A 19,059-nucleotide genomic window follows, 5' to 3' on the forward strand; every position below is an offset into this window, starting at 1 on the left:
TTTTCTTTTGTTCTTTTTTTTTTTTTTTCTTTCTTTTTTTTTTTTTTTTTTTTTTTTTTTTTTTGAGACAGTATTGCTCTGTTGCCCAGGCTGGAGTGCAGTGGCGAGATCTCAGCTCACTGCAATCTCCATCTCTTGAGTTCAAGGGATTCTTGAGCCACAGCCACTTAAGTAGTTGGAATTACAGGTGCATGCCACCACATCTGGCTAATTTTGTATTTTTAGTAGAGGCAGGGTTTTGTCACATTGGCCAGGCTGGTCTTGAACTCCTGGCCTTAAGTGACCTGCCTGCCTCAGCCTCCCAAAATGCCGGGATTACAGGCATCAGTCGGTCTAGATGTAGGGCTTTTCTGATGACCCCAAATCTGGAGATTTTTGACTAATGATTCAATTTCCTTATTCTTTATAGGTCTACTCAGATTCTCTGTTTCTTCATAATTTAACCTTAATAGATTTTGTGTTTCTAGAAATTTGTTCATTTCATGCGGGTTTTTAAATTTGTTGACATACAATTGTTCATAACACTCTCTTATAATCTTTTTATATCTGTAGAATCAGTAATAATGTCCCCACTTTCACTTCTGATTTTATTAATTCACGTCTTCTTCTTTTTTTTTTTTTCTTTTTTTGAGACAGGGTCTCGCTCTGTCTCTCAGGCTGGAGTGCAGTGGCCTGATCATTTGAGCCTCCCAGGCTCAAGCGATCCTCCCACACCATCACACCCAGTTAATTTAAAAAATATTTTTATAGAGATGGGGTCTCACTATGTTGCCCAGGCTGGTCTCAAACTCCTGGGCTCAAGTTATCTGCCAGCCTCAGCCTCTCAAAGTGCTGGGATTACAGGTGTGTGCTACTGCAACTGGCCTCATTTTTAAAAAGTCTATCTAGATAAATGTTTGTTATATTCAAAGAACCAGTTTCTGGTTTTATTAATTTTCTTTATTGTTTTTCTGTTCTCGATTTTGTTGGTCTCTGTGCTCATCTTTTAAATTTCCTTTCTTATGCTAGCTTTGGGTTTAGTTTGTTCTTCTTTTTCTAGTTCTATAAGTTATAAAATTAGGTTTGACATCTTTCTTTTTTAATGTAAACATGTATAGCTATAAATTTCCACTACAGCACTGCCTTAAGGCACAAAACCATAAATTTTGGTATGTTATGTTTTCATTGTCATTTGAATTTCTACTTTGATTTATTGGTTGTTTATTTTCATAAGTTTGTGAATTTTCTAGTTTTATGTCTGCGTTTTTTTGCTTTTCTCTTTTTCATATTGTTTTGATTGGTAAACATGATTATTTAGTGTCATGTATAAATTATGAGTGCTATATAAATTAGTACCATTTCTACTTGCTATCTACAATGACCAGAATAATCTCTTAACTTCATAATTCCTATTTTTTCTATCTTTTTACTTTACAACTAATTTCAGCCCCTTTTGATTTTAAAATACATTTTCATCAAAAAACATATTTAACTGAAAAGAAGTTAAATGAAATACTCTTATACATTGAATTATCAAGAATACCAGAATACCAATGAAAAATGATACTTCAGTTTATATAATATATTTTCATAAAGTCAAATCATTATTTCATTTGATTCTTACAATGTTTCTGAAATAAATTATCACCATTTTATAGTTGAGACAACTTAGACAGTGGCAGAGCTGGAATGAGAATTAAGAACTGATTGATTTACTTACGTTGCCCTACATACTATATAATCAGAACAATATTCTACATAGAATTGTAAAAAGATTAAAATATCCAATAAGAATGATAGTGTAAGGCCAGGCATAGTGACTCATACCTGTAATCCCAGGACTTTAGGGTGCTGAGGTGGGAGGATTACCTGATCTTAGGAGTTTGAGACCGGCCTGGGTAACATAGTAAGACCCATCTCTACAAAAAATAAAGATTAGCTAGGCATGGAGGCACGTGCCTTAATCTCAGCTACTTGGGAGGCTGAGGCAGGAGAATTGGTTTCGCCCAGAAATTTGAGGCTGCAGTGAGCTATGATTGCACTGTAACCACCCAATGGATTCACCCTGCCTGCTGCCTAGACAAAGTCCATTTACTAAGACAGATGAATTGCAATAGAAATAGACTAATTCAAGCAGAGCCAGTTGTGTGGGAGACCGGAGTTTTATTATTACTCAAATCAGTCTCCCCATTGAGAGTGGGGTTTTGAAGTCTCCAACATTTATTTTAGAAATGTCTATTTCTTTCTTCAATTCTGTCAGTTTTTGCTTCACAAGTTTTGATTGTTATTAGGTGCATAAATGTTTATAATTATTATACCTTCTTGCTACATTGAACCTCCTATTAATGTATAATGTTCTTCTTTGTCTCGTTTAATCTTTTTTGACTTAAAGTCTATTTTGTTCATTGTTAGAATAGCAACCCCTGCTCTCTTTTGGTTACTATTTGCATGGAGAATCTTTTTCCATTCTTTCATGTTCAATCTTTTGTGTCTTTGAATCTAAAGTGAACTTCCTGTAGACAGCATATAGTTCAATCATGTTTTTCTATCCATTCTGCTAATCTCTTTTGATTAGAGAGTTTAACTCATTTACATTTAAAATAATGATGGATGAGGAGATACTTCTGTCATTTTGCTGGTTGTTTTCTAAATGCCTTGTAGATTTTTGTCCCTTATTTCCTACATTTAATTGATATTTTGTAGTGAAAATCTTCTTTTGCATTTAACTGATATTTTGTAGTGAAAAATTTCAATTCCTTCTTCATTTCCTTTTGTATACTTTTTTTTTTTTTTTTTTTTTTTTTTTCTTGGTTTTCCTGAGACGGAGTCTCGCTCTGCCGCCCAGGCTGGAGTGCAGTGGCTGGATCTCAGCTCACTGCAAGCTCCGCCTCCCAGGTTCACGGCCATTCTCCTGCCTCAGCCTCCAGAGTAGTTGGGACTACAGGCGCCCGCCACCTCGCCCGGCTAGTTTTTTGTATTTTTTAGTAGAGACGGGGTTTCACCGTGTTAGCCAGGATGGTCTCGATCTCCTGACCTCATGATCCACCGGTCTCGGCCTCCCAAAGTGCTGGGATTACAGGCTTGAGCCACCACGCCCAACTCTTTTGTATACATTCTACAGCTGTTTTCTCTGTGATTAACATGGAGATTTAATGTACTATTCTAAAGGTATAATATTCTAACTTGAAATTATACCAGTTTAATGTCCATAATGTACAAAAATTCTGTTCCTTTACAGCTCTGTCTTCACAGTTTCAGCTGTCAGTGTCACAAAATTATATCCATATGCATTTTGTGCTTGAAAACCTAAATTAATAATTTTTTAAATGCATCAATCTCTTAAATTATGTAAAAGTCAAAATGAACAGTTACAAACCAAAGTTATGGTAATGCTGGCTTATATTTTATATTTTTAAAAAGTTATTTTATTTTATTTTTATAGAGACAAGGTCTTACTCTGTTGCCCAGGCTGGAGTGCAGTGGCACAATCGTAGCTCACTGTAACCTCAAACTTCTGGGCTGAGTGATCCTCCCACCTCAGCCTCCTGAGTAGTTGGGACTATTTGTGCATGCCGTCATGCCTGGATAATTTTTAAATTTTTAAATAGAGACTACGTTGCCCAAGCTGGTCTCCAACTCCTGACCTCAAGTGATCTTCCTACCTTGGCCTCCCAAAGTGTCGAGATTACAGGTGTCAGCTACCACACCCAGCAATACTGGCTTTTAGACTAATATTTTTTTAAAAATGTATTCATCCCTTTTTGTCATGTAGCATTTCTTAAGTCGTGTAGAAACAAAAAATGATGCCACAAACTGTTGTTAAAATACACTAGCTTTGGCCGGGCGCGGTGGCTCAAGCCCGTAATCCCAGCACTTTGGGAGGCCGAGACAGGCGAATCACAAGGTCAGGAGATCGAGACCATCCTGGCTAACACGGTGAAACCCCGTCTCTACTAAAGAATACAAAAAACTAGCCGGGCGAGGTGGCGGGCGCCTGTAGTCCCAGCTACTTGGGAGGCTGAGGCAGGAGAATGGCGTAAACCCGGGAGGCGGAGCTTGCAGTGAGCTGAGATCTGGCCATTGCACTCCAGCCCGGGCGACAGAGCGAGACTCCGTCTCAAAAAAAAAAAAAAAAAAAAACACTAGCTTTTATAATGTCTCATGTATTTACTTTTATTGAGATCTTTATTCGCTCATATGGTTTTGAGTTACTGTCTAGGATCCTTTCATTTCACCTTGCATGACTACCTTGAGCATTTCTTACAAGGCAGATCTAGTGGTAATGAACTCCCTCAGCTTTTGTTTATTTGGGATTGTGTTAATTTCTTTCTCTCTTTTGGAAGACATATATAGTCATCCCTTGGTATCTGTGAAAGATTGGTTCCAGGATACCCTGTAGATACCAAAATGCATAAATTTTCAAGTTTCTTATGTAAATGGCATAATGTTTGCATTTAACCTGTGTACAACTTGCATATACTTTATTCACATACTTGATTGCTTCTAATACCTAATACAATATAAATGCAATGTAAATAATTGTTATACTATATTCAGAATTGTTTTTAAATTTGTATTATTTTTATAGTTTTAAAAAAATATTTTTAGCCTGGGCATGGTTGCTCACATCTGTAATTCCGACACTTTGGGAGGCCAAAATGGGAGGATCACTTGTTGCTAGGAGTTCAAAACCAGCCAGGGCAACATAGTGAGACCCCATCTTCACAAAAAAACTTAAAAATTAGCTGGGTGTGGTGGTGCATGTCTGTAGTCCTAGCTACTTGGGAGGCTGAGGCAAGACGATTTCTTGAGCCTGGCAGTTCAAGACTGCAGTGAGGTATGATCATGCCACTGTACTCCGGTCTAGGCAATAGAGCAAGGACCCATTTCTAAATATAAACATATATTTTTTGATACACGTTGGTTAAATCTGTGGATGTAGAATCTAGAAGCTAGATTTTTGTTAGTTGGTTCACTACATCATCATTTATTTATAGCATCAAAAAGTTATGTGTTCAATATTAATTAAATGGTTAAATAAAATATAGCACATTGAAGATAGTCTATGATGCAACCGTTAGAATTATGTTTTAATTCTAATCTCAGAAGGCTGAGCTTTTGCAGTTTTTTTTTTTAAAACGGTTTAGTACTTTTTTTGGTCTGGCTTCCAAAAAAGAAAAAAAGTAAAATGAAGGGAGGAAATAAAGGGCATTAGCCCTTTAAATCTCCTGGAAGTCACTTCAGCCAGAGAAGGAGGGAGTTGCAACAAGGGAGGGAGGTACTACAACAATAGCTGCTGCCTCATTGTCTTTTTTTTTTTTTTTTTTTTTTCTGAGATGGAGTCTCCCTTTCTCCCCCAGGCTGAAGTACAGTGGCATGATCACTGCTCACTGCAGCCTTGACCTCCCAGGCTCAAGTGATCCTCCCACCTCAGCCTCCCGAGTAGCTGGAGCTACAGGTGCATACCACTATGCCTAGCTAGTTTAAAAAATTTTTTGTAGTGACTGGGTTTCACTACGTTGACTGGGTTGGTCTCCAACTCCTGGGCTCAAATGTTCCTCCCATCTCAGCCTTCCCAAGTGCCTTTGTCTTCACCTCTGTGATTAGAAGCAGCAGTAGGCCATCAGAGCACAGATCCCTGATAGCTGAAGGACAAGGTCCTTTTTGCCCACCCTTGGCTCCCACAGGCTGTTTGTATCTACTACAGGAACACATGCACAGCTGTCTGTCATGGGGTAGGAGTGGGAATTAATCACTGCTACTGTGCTAAGAACTAAAATGGACTGAAATTAACTACCTATTAAGGTCCAGACCTTTTCCTAGAAGTTGCAATCTTTCAGCAGACTCCAGAGTTATAAAATAGTTACATCAGACAGATGCTGCCAGTGTTAATTGTTGCCTAGGTGGAGAGACAGATTCTTGGTTCTTCCCTGAATCCTGAGTTAATTTTTGCATATGGTGTGAGGTAAAGGTCCAACTTCATTTCTTTTGCATGTGGATATCCTGTTTTCCCAAAACACCGTTGAAGAGACTGTCCTTTTCCCATTGAATAGTCTTGACAGCCTTGTCAGAAACCAAATAGATATGAAGATTTATTTTGACTTTACTGCATTGATTTATATCTCTGTCCTTATGCCAATACCACAATGTTTTGATGACTGTGGTTTTGTAGTAAGACTTTGAAATTGGGAAGTGTGAGTCCTTCAACTTTGTTCTTTTACAAAATTGTTTTGACTCTTTGGGGTCTCTTGAAATTCCATATGAATTTTGGGAAAGGTTTTTCCGGTTCTGAGAAAACAAAACAGTAAAAGAAAAAGATGCCATTGGAATTTTGGTAGGAATTGCATTAAATCTGTATATCACTTTGGGCAGTACTGTTATCTTAACATTATTGAGTTTTCCAATGTATGAAGTGGGATCTTTTTCCATTTATTTAGGTCTTCTTTAATTTTCTCCAGCAATGTTTTGTTTTTTTTTTCAGTAAATAAGATTTGTCCCTTTTACTTAAATTTATTTCTAAGTATCTTCTTTTGAAATTTAAAATGGAATTGTTTTCTAAATTTCCTTTTTGAATTGTTCATTGCTAGTGTATAGAAATACAACTAATTTTTGTGTGCTGATTTTGTATCCTGCAACTTTGCTGAATTCACTTGTTAGCTCTATTGTATATGTGTATGCGTGTGTGAACACGTGTGTATTTTTTAGGTTCTTCAGTGTATTAGATCATGTCATCTGTTTATAAAGATAATTTTACTTCTTCTTTTCCAATATGTCTTTTATTTCATTTTCTTGCCTACTTGTTCTAGCTAGGACTTCCAGTCCTATGTTTAATGGAAGTGGCAAAAGTGGGCATCCTTGTCTTGTTCTTGTTCTCAGTGTAAAGATTTTCAGTCTTTCACCATTGAGTGTGATGTTTTCTGTGGTTTTTTTGTGGATGGCCTTTATCATGTTGAAGAAGTTCCCCTCTATTACTATTTTATTGAGTGTATTTATCATGAAAAAGTGTTGAATTTTGTCAAATGCTTTTTCTGCATCAATTGAGATTATCATGTGGGATTTTCTCTTTTATTATTTATTTATTTATTTATTTCTGGAGACAGAGTCTCACTCTCTCACTCTGTCATCCAGGCTGGAGTGCAGTGGCGCGATCTCAGCTCACTGCAACCTCTGCCTCCTGGGTTCAAGTGATTCTCCTGCCTCAGCATCCTGAATAGTTGGGACTACAGATATGCACCACCATGCCCGGTTAATTTTTGTATTTTTTGGTAGAGACGGGGTTTCACTGTGTTGGCCAGGCTGGTCTTTCATTCTTTTAATGTGGTGTATTTCACTGATTAATTTTCATATATTAAGCCAACCTTCCATTCCTGGGATAAATCCTACTTGGTCATGGGTATAATTCTTTTAATGTGCTGCTGGATTCGGTTTGCTAGTATTTTGTTGATGATATTTGCATATATGTTCACAAGTGATATTGTTCTGTAGTTCTTTTTTCTCATAGTGTGTTTGTGTGTCTTTGGGATATTGGGTAATAGTAAAAGACATGAACAATACAGTTAAAACTTTGACTTAAAAGATACATGCTATGCATGTGTGTGTGTGTGTGTGTGTGTGGCTATTTTTTCAAATACTTGAGAATATCTACAAACATATACATAAAGGTTTCCATAAATACCCCAAATTCTCTTAATATAATGTCACAAAATGAAAAACAGCAAAAAAATAATTGTCCAAAAAATCAATTGGTGTTCTAAAACCATCTTTTCAAGTAACTCAAGTAAAAGAAATAAAAGTCTATTCAGAAAATAGTAACAGGCTGGGCATGGTGACTCAGGGCTGTAATCCCAGCACTTTGGGAGGCTGAGGCTGGCAGATCACTTGAGGTCAGGGGTTTGACACCAGCCTGGGCAACACGGTGAAACCCCATCTCTAAACCCCATATTTAAAAATACAAAAATTAACCAGGCATGGTGGCACGTGCCTGTAGTCCCAGCGATTTGGGAGGCTGAGGCAGGAGAATTGCTTGAACCCAGGAGGCAGAGGTTGCAGCAAGCCAAGATTGCGCCACTGCACTCCAGCATGGGCGACAGAGCAAGACTGCAACTCAAAACAAAACAAAACAAAACAACTAACGTGAGAAAACAATTTTGTATAACAACAAAATTGTTCTCAGAGGAAAATTTATATTACTAAATATTTGTATTAGAAAGCAAAAAATACCAAAAACAAATGAATAAAGTATTCACCTTGTAGAAGTTCAGATTCTTTGTTTGCAAAAGCAGAAATCAGCTCAGACAAAATAAAACATAAATTTTTGGTTCAGTTCCTAGAACTGAAAGAGAAAGCTGAAAAGTGAGGCCCCAAAAGGGCAGGAACCAGGATGACTCTGGAGAACCAGGTAACAGAAAGCAATGAAACAGCTACATGATGAATCAGCTACCAGATGAATCAGCTACAGCTGTTTTCAGTCTTACTTTTCTTAAGATTCAGTTGCTATGGAGAGAGCATCCAACTATCCTAAGTTAGGTTTCACATCTGTTTTAATATAAAATATTCAGTGCATCTTAATTGATTGTCTTGCCAATCATTATCCAATAAAGAATGTTACTTCCCCAAGAAAAATTAAGGTAATATTATGAAGAAGGGGTAATGGATGTGAGGTGGCAAAAACAACAAATTGTTCCTTAGAAGCTAGATTTTTATTACTTTGTTCACTACATCATCATTTATTTATAGCACCCATGTGTTCAATATTAATTGAATGGTTAAATAAAATATAGCACATTTAAGATAGTTTATGATGCAACCATTAGTTTAGTTTTAAATCAATATTTAAAGATGGAAAATCATTATGGAAAATAGATCAAATCTGTATATCATCTGTGAATTAAATTTCATTTAGAAGGTTTTTTTATTTCTTAAAATTTTTATTATACATGCTGTATTCATGGAAAACCAAGATCTTTAAAGGAACTCAAATTAGACATAAATTATGTCCAGCTCTGAGCTGGTTTTAAGTCATGTTTAGCATGGAAACAGTTAAACTGAAGCTTTCTTCTCCTTATAGGTTGCCATCATTTTCTTGATTTCCACAATAGCTTTCCCTGGATTCAGACCCTTAGGACAGGTCCTCGTGCAGTTCGTGATGGTATGGCAGCGGTGTAGAGAGAATGGGTCCTGCGGCTTGGCCAGGTGCTCCTCAGTGAAATCATCTCTGGAGTCAATCATCCAGCGATAGGCCCACATAAGAACTGCAGGCCCCAGATAATTGTCTCCGTTCCACCAATAGCTGGGGCAGCTGGTGCTACAGCAAGCACAGAGAATGCACTCGTAGAGCCCGTCCAGTTTCTCACGCTCTTCTGTGGACTGCAGACACTGCTGCTTGCCTTCCTGAGATTCATCCTTCTTCTTCAAATAAGGCTCAATGGATTTGTACTGTGCGTAGAAGTTGCTCAAATCGGGAACAAGATCCTTTATCACATACATATGCGGAAGAGGGTAGATTTTTGAGACCTTATTGAGGTTGGTGTCAATCCTTCGGGTGCAAGCTAGAGTGTTGCCTCCATTGATGTTCATTGCACAAGAGCCACAGATGCCTTCTCTGCATGATCTTCGGAAGGTCAAAGTAGAGTCAATTTCATTCTTAATCTGGATTAAAGCATCCAGTACCATGGGGCCACATTTATTAAGGTCAACTTCATAAGTCTGCATATGAGGTTTGTCTCCAGCCTTGTCTGGGTCCCATCGATAGATGGCAAATGTCTTGATACGGGCAGCTGCGGCTGCGGCTGTCTGGGCTCCTCGGGAGGCCTGCAGGCAGGCTCCGCCAAGGGTTGTGGCCGGTAACCAGTGCCTCAAGGAGAGTGACACCACCGCCGCCATCTTGGCTCCTCATTTAAAAGTTTTATTGCTGCATAAAACCAACACCAACACCTAAAGAAAATGCATCAAAATGTGGGCCAGCGCGGTGGCTCACGCCTGTAATCCCAGCACTTTGGGAGGCTGAGGCGGGCGGATCACGAGGCCAGGAAATCGAGACCATCCTGGCTAACCCAGTGAAACCCCGTCTCTACTAAAAAGACAAAAAAATAGCCAGGCGTGGTGGCGGGCGGCTGTAGTCCCAGCTACTTGGGAGGCTGAGGCAGGAGAATGGCGGGAACTTGGGAGGCGGAGCTTGCAGTGAGCCGAGATCGCGCCACTGCACTCCAGCCTGGGTCACAGAGCAAACCAACACTCCACTTCAAAAAAAAAAAAAAAAAAAAAAAAAAAGAAAAGAAAAGAAAATGCATCAAAATGTGAATAGTAGAATCGTAGCTTTTTTTTTTCTGTTTCTCCATATGTGCATGCATGAAGAACGTATATATATTTATATATATATACCCCCCCACACACACATACGTTGTAATGGGTTGAATTATGACCCCTAAAAATATCTCTCCATGTCCTAATACCCACGCTCCTGAGTAGTGTCTTTGTAGATATAATTGAGTTAATGATCTTGAGATGAGCTCATCCTAGATTATCTGGATGGGTCCTAAATTTAACGAGCCTTGTATAGGAGACAGAAGAGAAGACCCAGACACAGAGAAAGCCATGGCCATGTGAGGACGGATACCGAGACTGGAGTTATGTAGCTACAAGGCAAGGAACTCCTGGAGTCACCAAAAGCTGGAAGAAGCCAGAAAAATTCTCTCTAGGGCCCTTGGAGGGAGGGTAGCCCTGCTGACATCTTGAGTTCAGCCTTTTTTCTCCAGAACTGGCAGAGAATAAATCTGTGTTGTTACCCAGTTTGTGGTAATTTGTCCCAGCATCCCTACAAAACATATATAAACACACACACGCACACAAATAAACAGCAGCCTTTCTATCTACGTGTTATACAAGATGTGTTTCCTCCGATTTTCTATATTTTTCCACAATAAAGAAAATAATATATTGTTTTAAAAGTTGGATATAAAGAAGTTTAGCAAATTTAATATCAGACAAAATAAAACTTAAGGAAAAAATTCAGTGGCCTATATTCTCCTAGGGCCCCTCCCTGTGAGAAGCCAGCCTCTGTGACTCGGGGACCCCCTCCAGCTGCGTCTCCTGTTCGCTGCTTTGCGACTTCGTTCGGGTTCCCGTTTCTCTTCTTCCCAGCTCTTGGCTTCGCTTCGCTTGGCTGGGGTTGGCTGGAACTTCTGTTTCTCTCCTTCGGCTGCTGCAGCCTGGGTTCCTGCCCTGCCTGACCCTGGCACTCTGCGTCCTGGCTTCTCCCTTGTCTGGGCAGGGGGAATTGCACATTTACAGAGAGGGGCGATCACCTCCTTTTCAGGTGCCCACAGCACGCATAGAGGGATAGTGGGTAAACCCGACGGTAACACGCCTGCACCACCTGTGAATTCCGAAAACAAATGCAAGGTAGGGCTTTTTTCCTACGCCAGGTGATTTCCTTTCGTTGGTAGGGTGGGGTGGCGGGAAGGCCAGGCGCTGAAAACTCAGGCCGCCTTATTTTCGGAAACCCAGAAGTAGAAAGTGGACCTTTGTGTCCTCAGTATTCTCGTTGCCCGGTCTCCCCAGATGCCCCCAAGAAAGCAGGTGCCGTTTAACCGGGCGGATCCTGGAGCGCGCGTAGCTCCGCTGGGAGGTCCCGCCGGGCGGAGACCCCTCCCAATAGCACCCTCAGCCTCCCAAGCCGGATTACGCCCGAGCCGCCAAGACACCACTAGATGGCGCCAAAGCGCAGCCGGGACCTGGTGGGTTGGGGCGAGCAGCCTCCGAACTAGCGAAGTCCGAAAGACCGTGAGTCTGATGCAGGGTGGGTCTCTGGGAAGCGGCTGTGCCCTTTGTCCACTGTACCCTCTCCCGGGGGTTGAAACTGCCCTGAATGGGGTATGAAAATCCCCTCAGCTAGAGATGTGAGATAGTCACGTGCACATTTCTGGAACAAACAAGGAATCAATAAGCCTTGCAGAAGTCAGCCCACGGTAGCCGCGCGAACAATGAAGGTTGTCAAAGGACTGGAGGAGATCGGTCAGCCTCACGTTTCCTCAGATCCTAGAGTTGCTCGCGAGAATATGCAAAGATTTCACTTTGCCCAAGAGGGGCACTCAGGTGGGTGGGAGGGTGGAAGTGGCCTTTAGGTCCGGTGGAGAAATGCATGTGCCAAGAACTAGGAAACGTGGGAAACGGGTCACCAAGCTAATGTCTGCAAAGTTTGTGGAAGGCAACAAAGGCTGGGAGGGGAAGATGACGTACATCTCAACGGATACTAAAGTGGAAAGGTGATGACCCCAGAACATTCAGATGACCCTCCCTTAATGCTACAAAAGTACCCCCACGACTTAGATCCAACCTCCTGGGAAAAGGTGGAAAAGGGGAAACACTAATTGGGAAAATCCTGGAAAAAAATTACTGAGTTTACATGGAGATGACTAACATTAGGTGTGTGTGTGTGTGTGATTGGTGGTTTGTTGTAGTTTTTATTTTTTTTAATTAGTTTTTAAAATTTCTGTGGGTACATGCATTAGGAATAATGGATATTCAAAATAGAGGAAAAATGTGTAATAGAAAATTATATTACATTTTCTAACCGAACTTGAACCTGTGGCCTGTGAAAAGCGTATCAGCTACAGATAGTCATAAAAATGGACTGCATATAAGAAACTGTAATAAATTTCCAAAAGCAGAAGTGATATAGACCACATCCTCTAGCCACATTGTAACCAGTGAATATCTCAAAACAAAACAATATGAAAACCCAGCCACCTGAAAATCAAAAAAGAGGGAAAATTATCCAATAGCACGAGAGTCATAGAGAAAGCAAGATGAATACATCTGGTTCTTTAAAGAAAAAATGAATAAGAAAATGCAACATTTTAAGTGTGAGATACATGACAAAGCCGTGTTTTCAGATAAAATTTCACAGCTTTAAGAGTTTTTGTTAGCTGAGAATTAAACTAATATTAATTATTAGTTAATATAATTGTAATATTCTATTATATATTATTGTTAAATATAAATTTACAATATATATAAATATATAAATATAATAAAATATTTTCAAATATTATTAAATACATACATTAATGGCTACCTTATATTAGTATAATTATAAGAGTCTATATTACTATAATAATATGTACGCTATGAATTACTAGGAAAAAAAAAAGACTATTAGACAGTAAAGGCATAACTATGAAAATAATTCAAAAAAGAACAGAGTTAGCTATTTTAAAAAACTAAAAGACAAATTTCACTAGAAGAAACTGCAAAATACCAAGCCCTTATTTACCTTATCCTTCAGGAAGCACTTAGCCATCTGTCTCAGTAGAGGGTCTTACTCCCTCCACTTTGCCCACTGTATCCTTTTAAAAAAGAGTCAGAATGCACTCTTCCTCATAGGATAGAGCTCATGCCCACTAGATTTAAAGGTGACCTTGAAATCCTGCAGGTTCCATACCTGCATATCCTAGATAAGATAGGGAACAGTCCTCCTTTCGGACAAAATTTGCGTAAGGATGAAATGAGTTACTATAACCAACTGGAACATGCTTCCCCTTTTGTGTCAGTGTATGTGTGTGTATATGTATGTGTGCTCACAAGTGGGTGTGTGTTGTATTCTTTTAATCCTGGAATTACACTAAATTGTTGCATCCAGATTGTTTCTAGGCATCCAATCCCCACACAGAAGCACATTTTTTGTGTTCCATGACCAGTGATGAACAAGCATTATAAACCAATAATTTTGATTAGTTCAAATTTTGCACCCAATGTAAAAAAAAAAAAAGGAAAAGGCTCCCAGAAAGGAACTAGCTTGAATTCCTTGTTCACCTATGATATGGTTAGGGTTTGTGTCCCTACCCAAATATCATTTTGAATTGTAATCCCCATAATCCCTGTGTGTCAAGGGAGAGACCAGGTGGAGGTAATTGAATCATGGAAGTGGATTGCCCCATGGTGTTCTCATGATAGTGAGTTCTCAGGAGATCTAATGGTTTTATAAAAGGCTCTTCCCCCTTTGCTCGGCACTTCTCCTTCCTGCCACCTTGTGAAGGTCCTTGTTTCCTCTTCACCTTACACCATGATGGTAAGTTTCCTGAGTTCTCCCCAGCCATGCTGAGCTGTGAGTCAGTTAAACCTCTTTTCTTTATAAATTACTCAGTCTCAGGCAGTTCTTTATAGCAGTATGAAAACAGACTAATACAACCTATATCAATCATTTGTAATTAACCAAGAATCATATGCCAGGAACTCAGTGCCAAACAATCACTGTCTCATTTAACCTCTCATCATGAGAGAGGTACTATTATTATTGCCACTTAATAAACAGTGCTCGTAGGGGTAACAGTGACTTGACCAGCATCAAACGGCTAGTCCAATGCTGAGTCAGGAGTATAAGTGAAGTTTGGAGTATAAATGAAGTTAGAATAGCTCCAAAGATACTGGTTTTATCATTATGCTATAATCTCTCATGCTTTAAAAATGTTTTGTCTATTCTTGTTTAATGCATATACAAAATACAATGTATGCTTGCCTTGGTCCTTTTTTTTTTTTTTTGGCCCTACGATAGACCTGAATGAAGCAGGAGCCCTAGCAAAACCCAAGAGCGTGGGGCACCATGTTGTAATCTGTCTACCACAAGGTGGCAGCAGAATCTAAAGGTTTCCCACTGATGTACAGTACAGAGGAGCCTTGCCTTTCATGTATGTGCACAGGTAGGGGAGGTCTCCCTGTTCTCAAAATCCTTTCGTCTGTAGTCTGGCTTCAGAGTCACCTTTGCATCATTCCACCACACTGCCTCCCAACAAAATGAACAACACAGCACTGGCTTTCATTAAGACACCACTGTTGTTAATAGACAGTGAATTTTCTGTACTTGAATCCCATTCCAGATATAAATTATTTAAGCAGCTACTCTAGATACTGAATGTTTAGAAATTTAGTTATTTTGTTTTACAAAGGTTTATTTTGATTTATGAATAATATAATAGTATAAAGGTTTCCTGAGTTACCGCTTCATCTTTTTTTGCTTTGTTTTGTTTTGTTTTTGTTTTGGAGATGAGTCTCATTCTGTCACCCAGGCTGGAGTGCAGTGGTATGATCTCAGCTCACAGCAACCTCTGCATTCTGGGGTTCAAGCGATTCTCATGCCTCAGCCTCCCGAATAGCTGGGACCACAGGCGTGCACCAGCATGCCTGGCTAATTTTTGTATTTTTAATAGAGACAGGGTTTCGCCATGTTGACCAGGCTGGTCTTGAACTTCTAACCTCAAGTGATCTGCCTGCCTCGCCTCCCAAAGTGCTAGGATTACAAGCATGAGCCACTGCCCCGGTCATCATTTTTAATTTGAAAAAAATATTTGCAAATCAAATATCTGATGAAGAACTTGATTCTACCATCCTAGGCAATGTCAGATCCTGTCTCTGCAATAAGTTAAAACATTATCTGGGCACGGTGGCATGTGGTTGTAGTCCCAGCCACTCTGAAGGCTGAGGTGGGAGGATCATTTGAGTTTAGAAGTCTGAAGCTGCAGTGAGCCATGACTGCACCACTGCCCATTGCATTCCAGCCTGGGCAACAGAGCAAGACCCTATCTCAAAAAAAATTAAAAAATGGGCAAAAGATCTGAATGGATATTCCCCCAAGCAAATTTAATAATGAGCACATCATGATGCTCAACATCATCAGGGAAATGCAAATCCAAACCATAGTGAAACACCACTTCACCCCACTGGGATAAAATGAAAGTCAGATAATAATAAGGGTTGGTGAAGATATGGAAAAACTGGAATCCTCATGCACTGCTGGTGGGAATATAAAATGGGACTGCTTCTTTGGAAAACAGTGTCAGTTTCTCAGTTCTTCAAGTGTTAAACGTAGAGTTACTACTTGACCTGGCAATTGTGCTTCTGTGTATGTACCTAAGAAAAATGAAAACATATGTCAACACAAAAAATTGTACATAAATTTTTGTAGCAACATTATTCATAATAATCAAAAAGCAGAAACAACTGAAATGCCCATCTTGAACAAATAAATAAGTACTTTGTGGTACATTTATGTAATGGAACATTATTCAGCCATAAAACGGAATGAAGTACTGATACAACTTGGTGAAACTTAGAAACATCGTTAAGTGGCAGAAACCAAAATGTTGCATATCATATCATCTTATTTACATGAAATGACCAGACTAGAGAAAATCTAGAGACAGAAAGTGGAGTAGTGGTTGCTTAAGGGTGGGTAGGGAAAAGGTATGAGGTTTCTTTTGGAGGTGATGAAAATGTTTTAAAATTAATTGTAGTGATGGTTGCACAACTTTGTGAATATACTAAAAAACATACACTTTAAATGTGTGAATTGTGTGACATGTGAATTTTGTCCCAATGAAGCTGTTACAGAAATAAAAACAAATTCTCATCTTATACCGTGGGTAAGATATGTTCTCCTTAACAAAGCTATCTCCCTGAGTATGTTATTAATGGTAGGAGTTTGAGGGGTTTCTTGTTTGCTTGTTTGTTTTAGTTTCTTTCTACTTCTTATATTGTATCTGTTTCCATTGAGTTCCTTTTTTTCCTATGCATCGTGGTGTCTGTTTTTCATGTTGGAGGCTTTCTTCAAATGTCTGGTGATGCTTAGCTATCCAGAGGAGCATTAGAGAGTTGATTGGAAGGTGTGTGTGTGTGTGTGTGTGTGTGTGTGTGTGTGTGTGTGTGAGAGAGAGAGAGAAAGAGAGAGAGAGAGAGAGAGAGAGAGACAGAGAGAGAGAGAGAGAGAGAGAGAGAGAGAGAGAGAGAGAGAGAGAGAGACAGAGAGAGAGAGAGAGAGAGAGAGAGAGAGAGAGAGAGAGAGAGATGGGCACTCACTGACCAGTGGGCCAGTGAGAGTGAAAGTGTTGTGTCTTCCAGGGGTAAGTGAATGGGGGGCAGGGGAGGGGCCCAGATGTTCCACCAGGTAACTGAAATGTCAGCACCTGAGTCATCTTTCTTAGGCTGGCCAGATTCTCCTGAGGTTCTCCAATCTGCAGCGTGAGTATGTGAGCCCGGCCCAGCATTCTGGATCTGAGCAGAGGCTCACATGGTAAATGCTTATCCAGAGGCATGAGCATTAGACTTGGGTACACAGGGGACTGGGGGCTTATCTTGTCATGGGCCCAGAGTGCGATCAGCCACTGCTTTCTGGAATTTGGGATAAGAACGTCTGTCTTGCCGGGCGCGGTGGCTCAAGCCTGTAATCCCAGCACTTTGGGAGGCTGAGACGGGCGGATCACGAGGTCAGGAGATTGAGACCATCCTGGCTAACCCGATGAAACCCCGTCTCTACTAAAAAATACAAAAAACTAGCCGGGTGAGGTGGCGGGCGCCTGTGGTCCCAGCTACTCGGGAGGCTGAGGCAGGAGAATGGCGTGAACCCGGGAGGCGGAGCCTGCAGTGAGCTGAGATCCAGACACTGCACTCCAGCCTAGGTGACAGAGCGAGACTCCGTCTCAAAAAAAAAAAAAAAAAAAAAAAAAAAGGGGGGGGGGGGGGGGGAATGTCTGTCTTATCTACCTCATAGAGTTGTTGAGAGGGTAGAACCAGATAAAGCATATGAATATGCTCTGGAAGTGATAAAACACTACTGGGGCACATTACTGAACACTGGAAACAGAGGAATAAGGGAGGACTATTGTTCTCAAGTTTTCAAAATAGAGGAGATGGCTGGGTAGGCTGACATTATACCTCAGTGTGTTTCATGTTGTGATAAAGGCTGGCACAGAGTCTAGGGAGGACATGTGGGAGGAGGATCTCATTCCATGTTGTTGTGGGGAGAGATCAGGAAAGCCTTCCCGGAAGTCATCTTCAAGGATGAGTAGTGGGTAATTTAGTGTAGAAGTTAGAGTGATCTGCAAAGCCCAGAAGCATGAAAGTGAATGGTGTGTTTGAGAAACTACATGTGGCTTCCTATGGCCAGGTGTAGGCTATGAATGGAGCCCTGTGAGGCTGGTGCTATGGTTTGACTGCGGTGTATCCTCACCAAAGCTCATGTTGAAGTGTGATCCCCAATGGGGCAATGTTGGGAGGTGGGGCCTAGTGGAAGGTGTTTGTGTCATGAAGGCAGATCCGTCATTAATAGTTTAATGTCCTCTTTTAGAGGTGAGTGAGTTTTCTTACTCGCTGTCTCGGGAATGGATTAATTCCCAGAGATCAGGTTGTTAAAGAGTCTGGCTTCCTCAGTTTCTCTTTCTTGCTTCCTCTCTCACTATGTGATCTGTTTGCATCCACCCACTCTTCTTCTGCTTCCTACCATGTGTTGAAGCAGCATGAGACCCTCACCAGCCACCCAGTCTCGAATCTTCCAGATATCAAAATCATGAGCCAAATAGACCTCCTTTCTTTATAAATTCCCTAGTCTCAGGTATTCTGTTATAGCAACATGAAATGAACTAAGACACTGGGGATGCCGGCAGGGGCAGTAACAGATCTGCTACATCCTCCTAAGGGTTTGTATTGTAATTTTATCATGAAGGCAGCTTTATGATTTAATCAAATGTGCATTGTAGACATCACATACTTCTTCAGTTAGTGTGGAAAATGACTTGGAGGGGACGATGCTGGAGTCAAGGAGGCCAGTGAGGGACTATTGCAATAAGTCAGAAACTGGAAAGATGAATATAGAGGAAGGATGGATTTGAGAGATATTTACAAGGCGAAATCCACAGCACTTGGTGAACAACAGTATGGGGAATGAGGGGAAAAAGGCACCAAGGTTGGCTCCCCAGTTTCTGGCCTGAGCAAAGGCTAAATGATGATATCGGTCTCTGAGAATGGAGCATAGGAGAAGTGGATTTCATCCATTAATTCTGTAAAGATTTATTGAGCACCTACTACATGCTGGTCACTGTGCAGAACACTGGAGATACAACAATGAGCAAAATAATATCATGTTTGCCTCCAAGGAATTTACAACATAGTGAGGTAAACAGGCAATATATAATGATCAGAAAACTATATGATTATGAATGGGGAGTGTGTAGAGGGGTTTTAAGAAAATATATCTCATGGTCTGATTTAGATTTTTTGATTGGGGCAGGTTTCCTTGAGGAAGTGATGTTTGCA

At 40.3% G+C, this 19,059-nt stretch overlaps 1 pseudogene across 1 annotated transcript; it reads right to left on the reverse strand.

Moving 5' to 3' along the window:
* Positions 1-8,980: 8,980 nt before the first annotated feature.
* LOC108532401 (succinate dehydrogenase [ubiquinone] iron-sulfur subunit, mitochondrial pseudogene) lies at positions 8,981-9,866 on the reverse strand (annotated as a pseudogene). The gene has a single exon (XR_001886435.1). The product of XR_001886435.1 is annotated as a succinate dehydrogenase [ubiquinone] iron-sulfur subunit, mitochondrial pseudogene (transcript).
* Between the last annotated feature and the right edge of the window lie 9,193 nt (positions 9,867-19,059).

The sequence above is a fragment of the Rhinopithecus bieti genome, unplaced genomic scaffold, assembly GCF_001698545.2.
Source record: "Rhinopithecus bieti isolate Rb0 unplaced genomic scaffold, ASM169854v2 scaffold_1058, whole genome shotgun sequence".
Taxonomy (NCBI): Eukaryota; Metazoa; Chordata; class Mammalia; order Primates; family Cercopithecidae; genus Rhinopithecus; species Rhinopithecus bieti.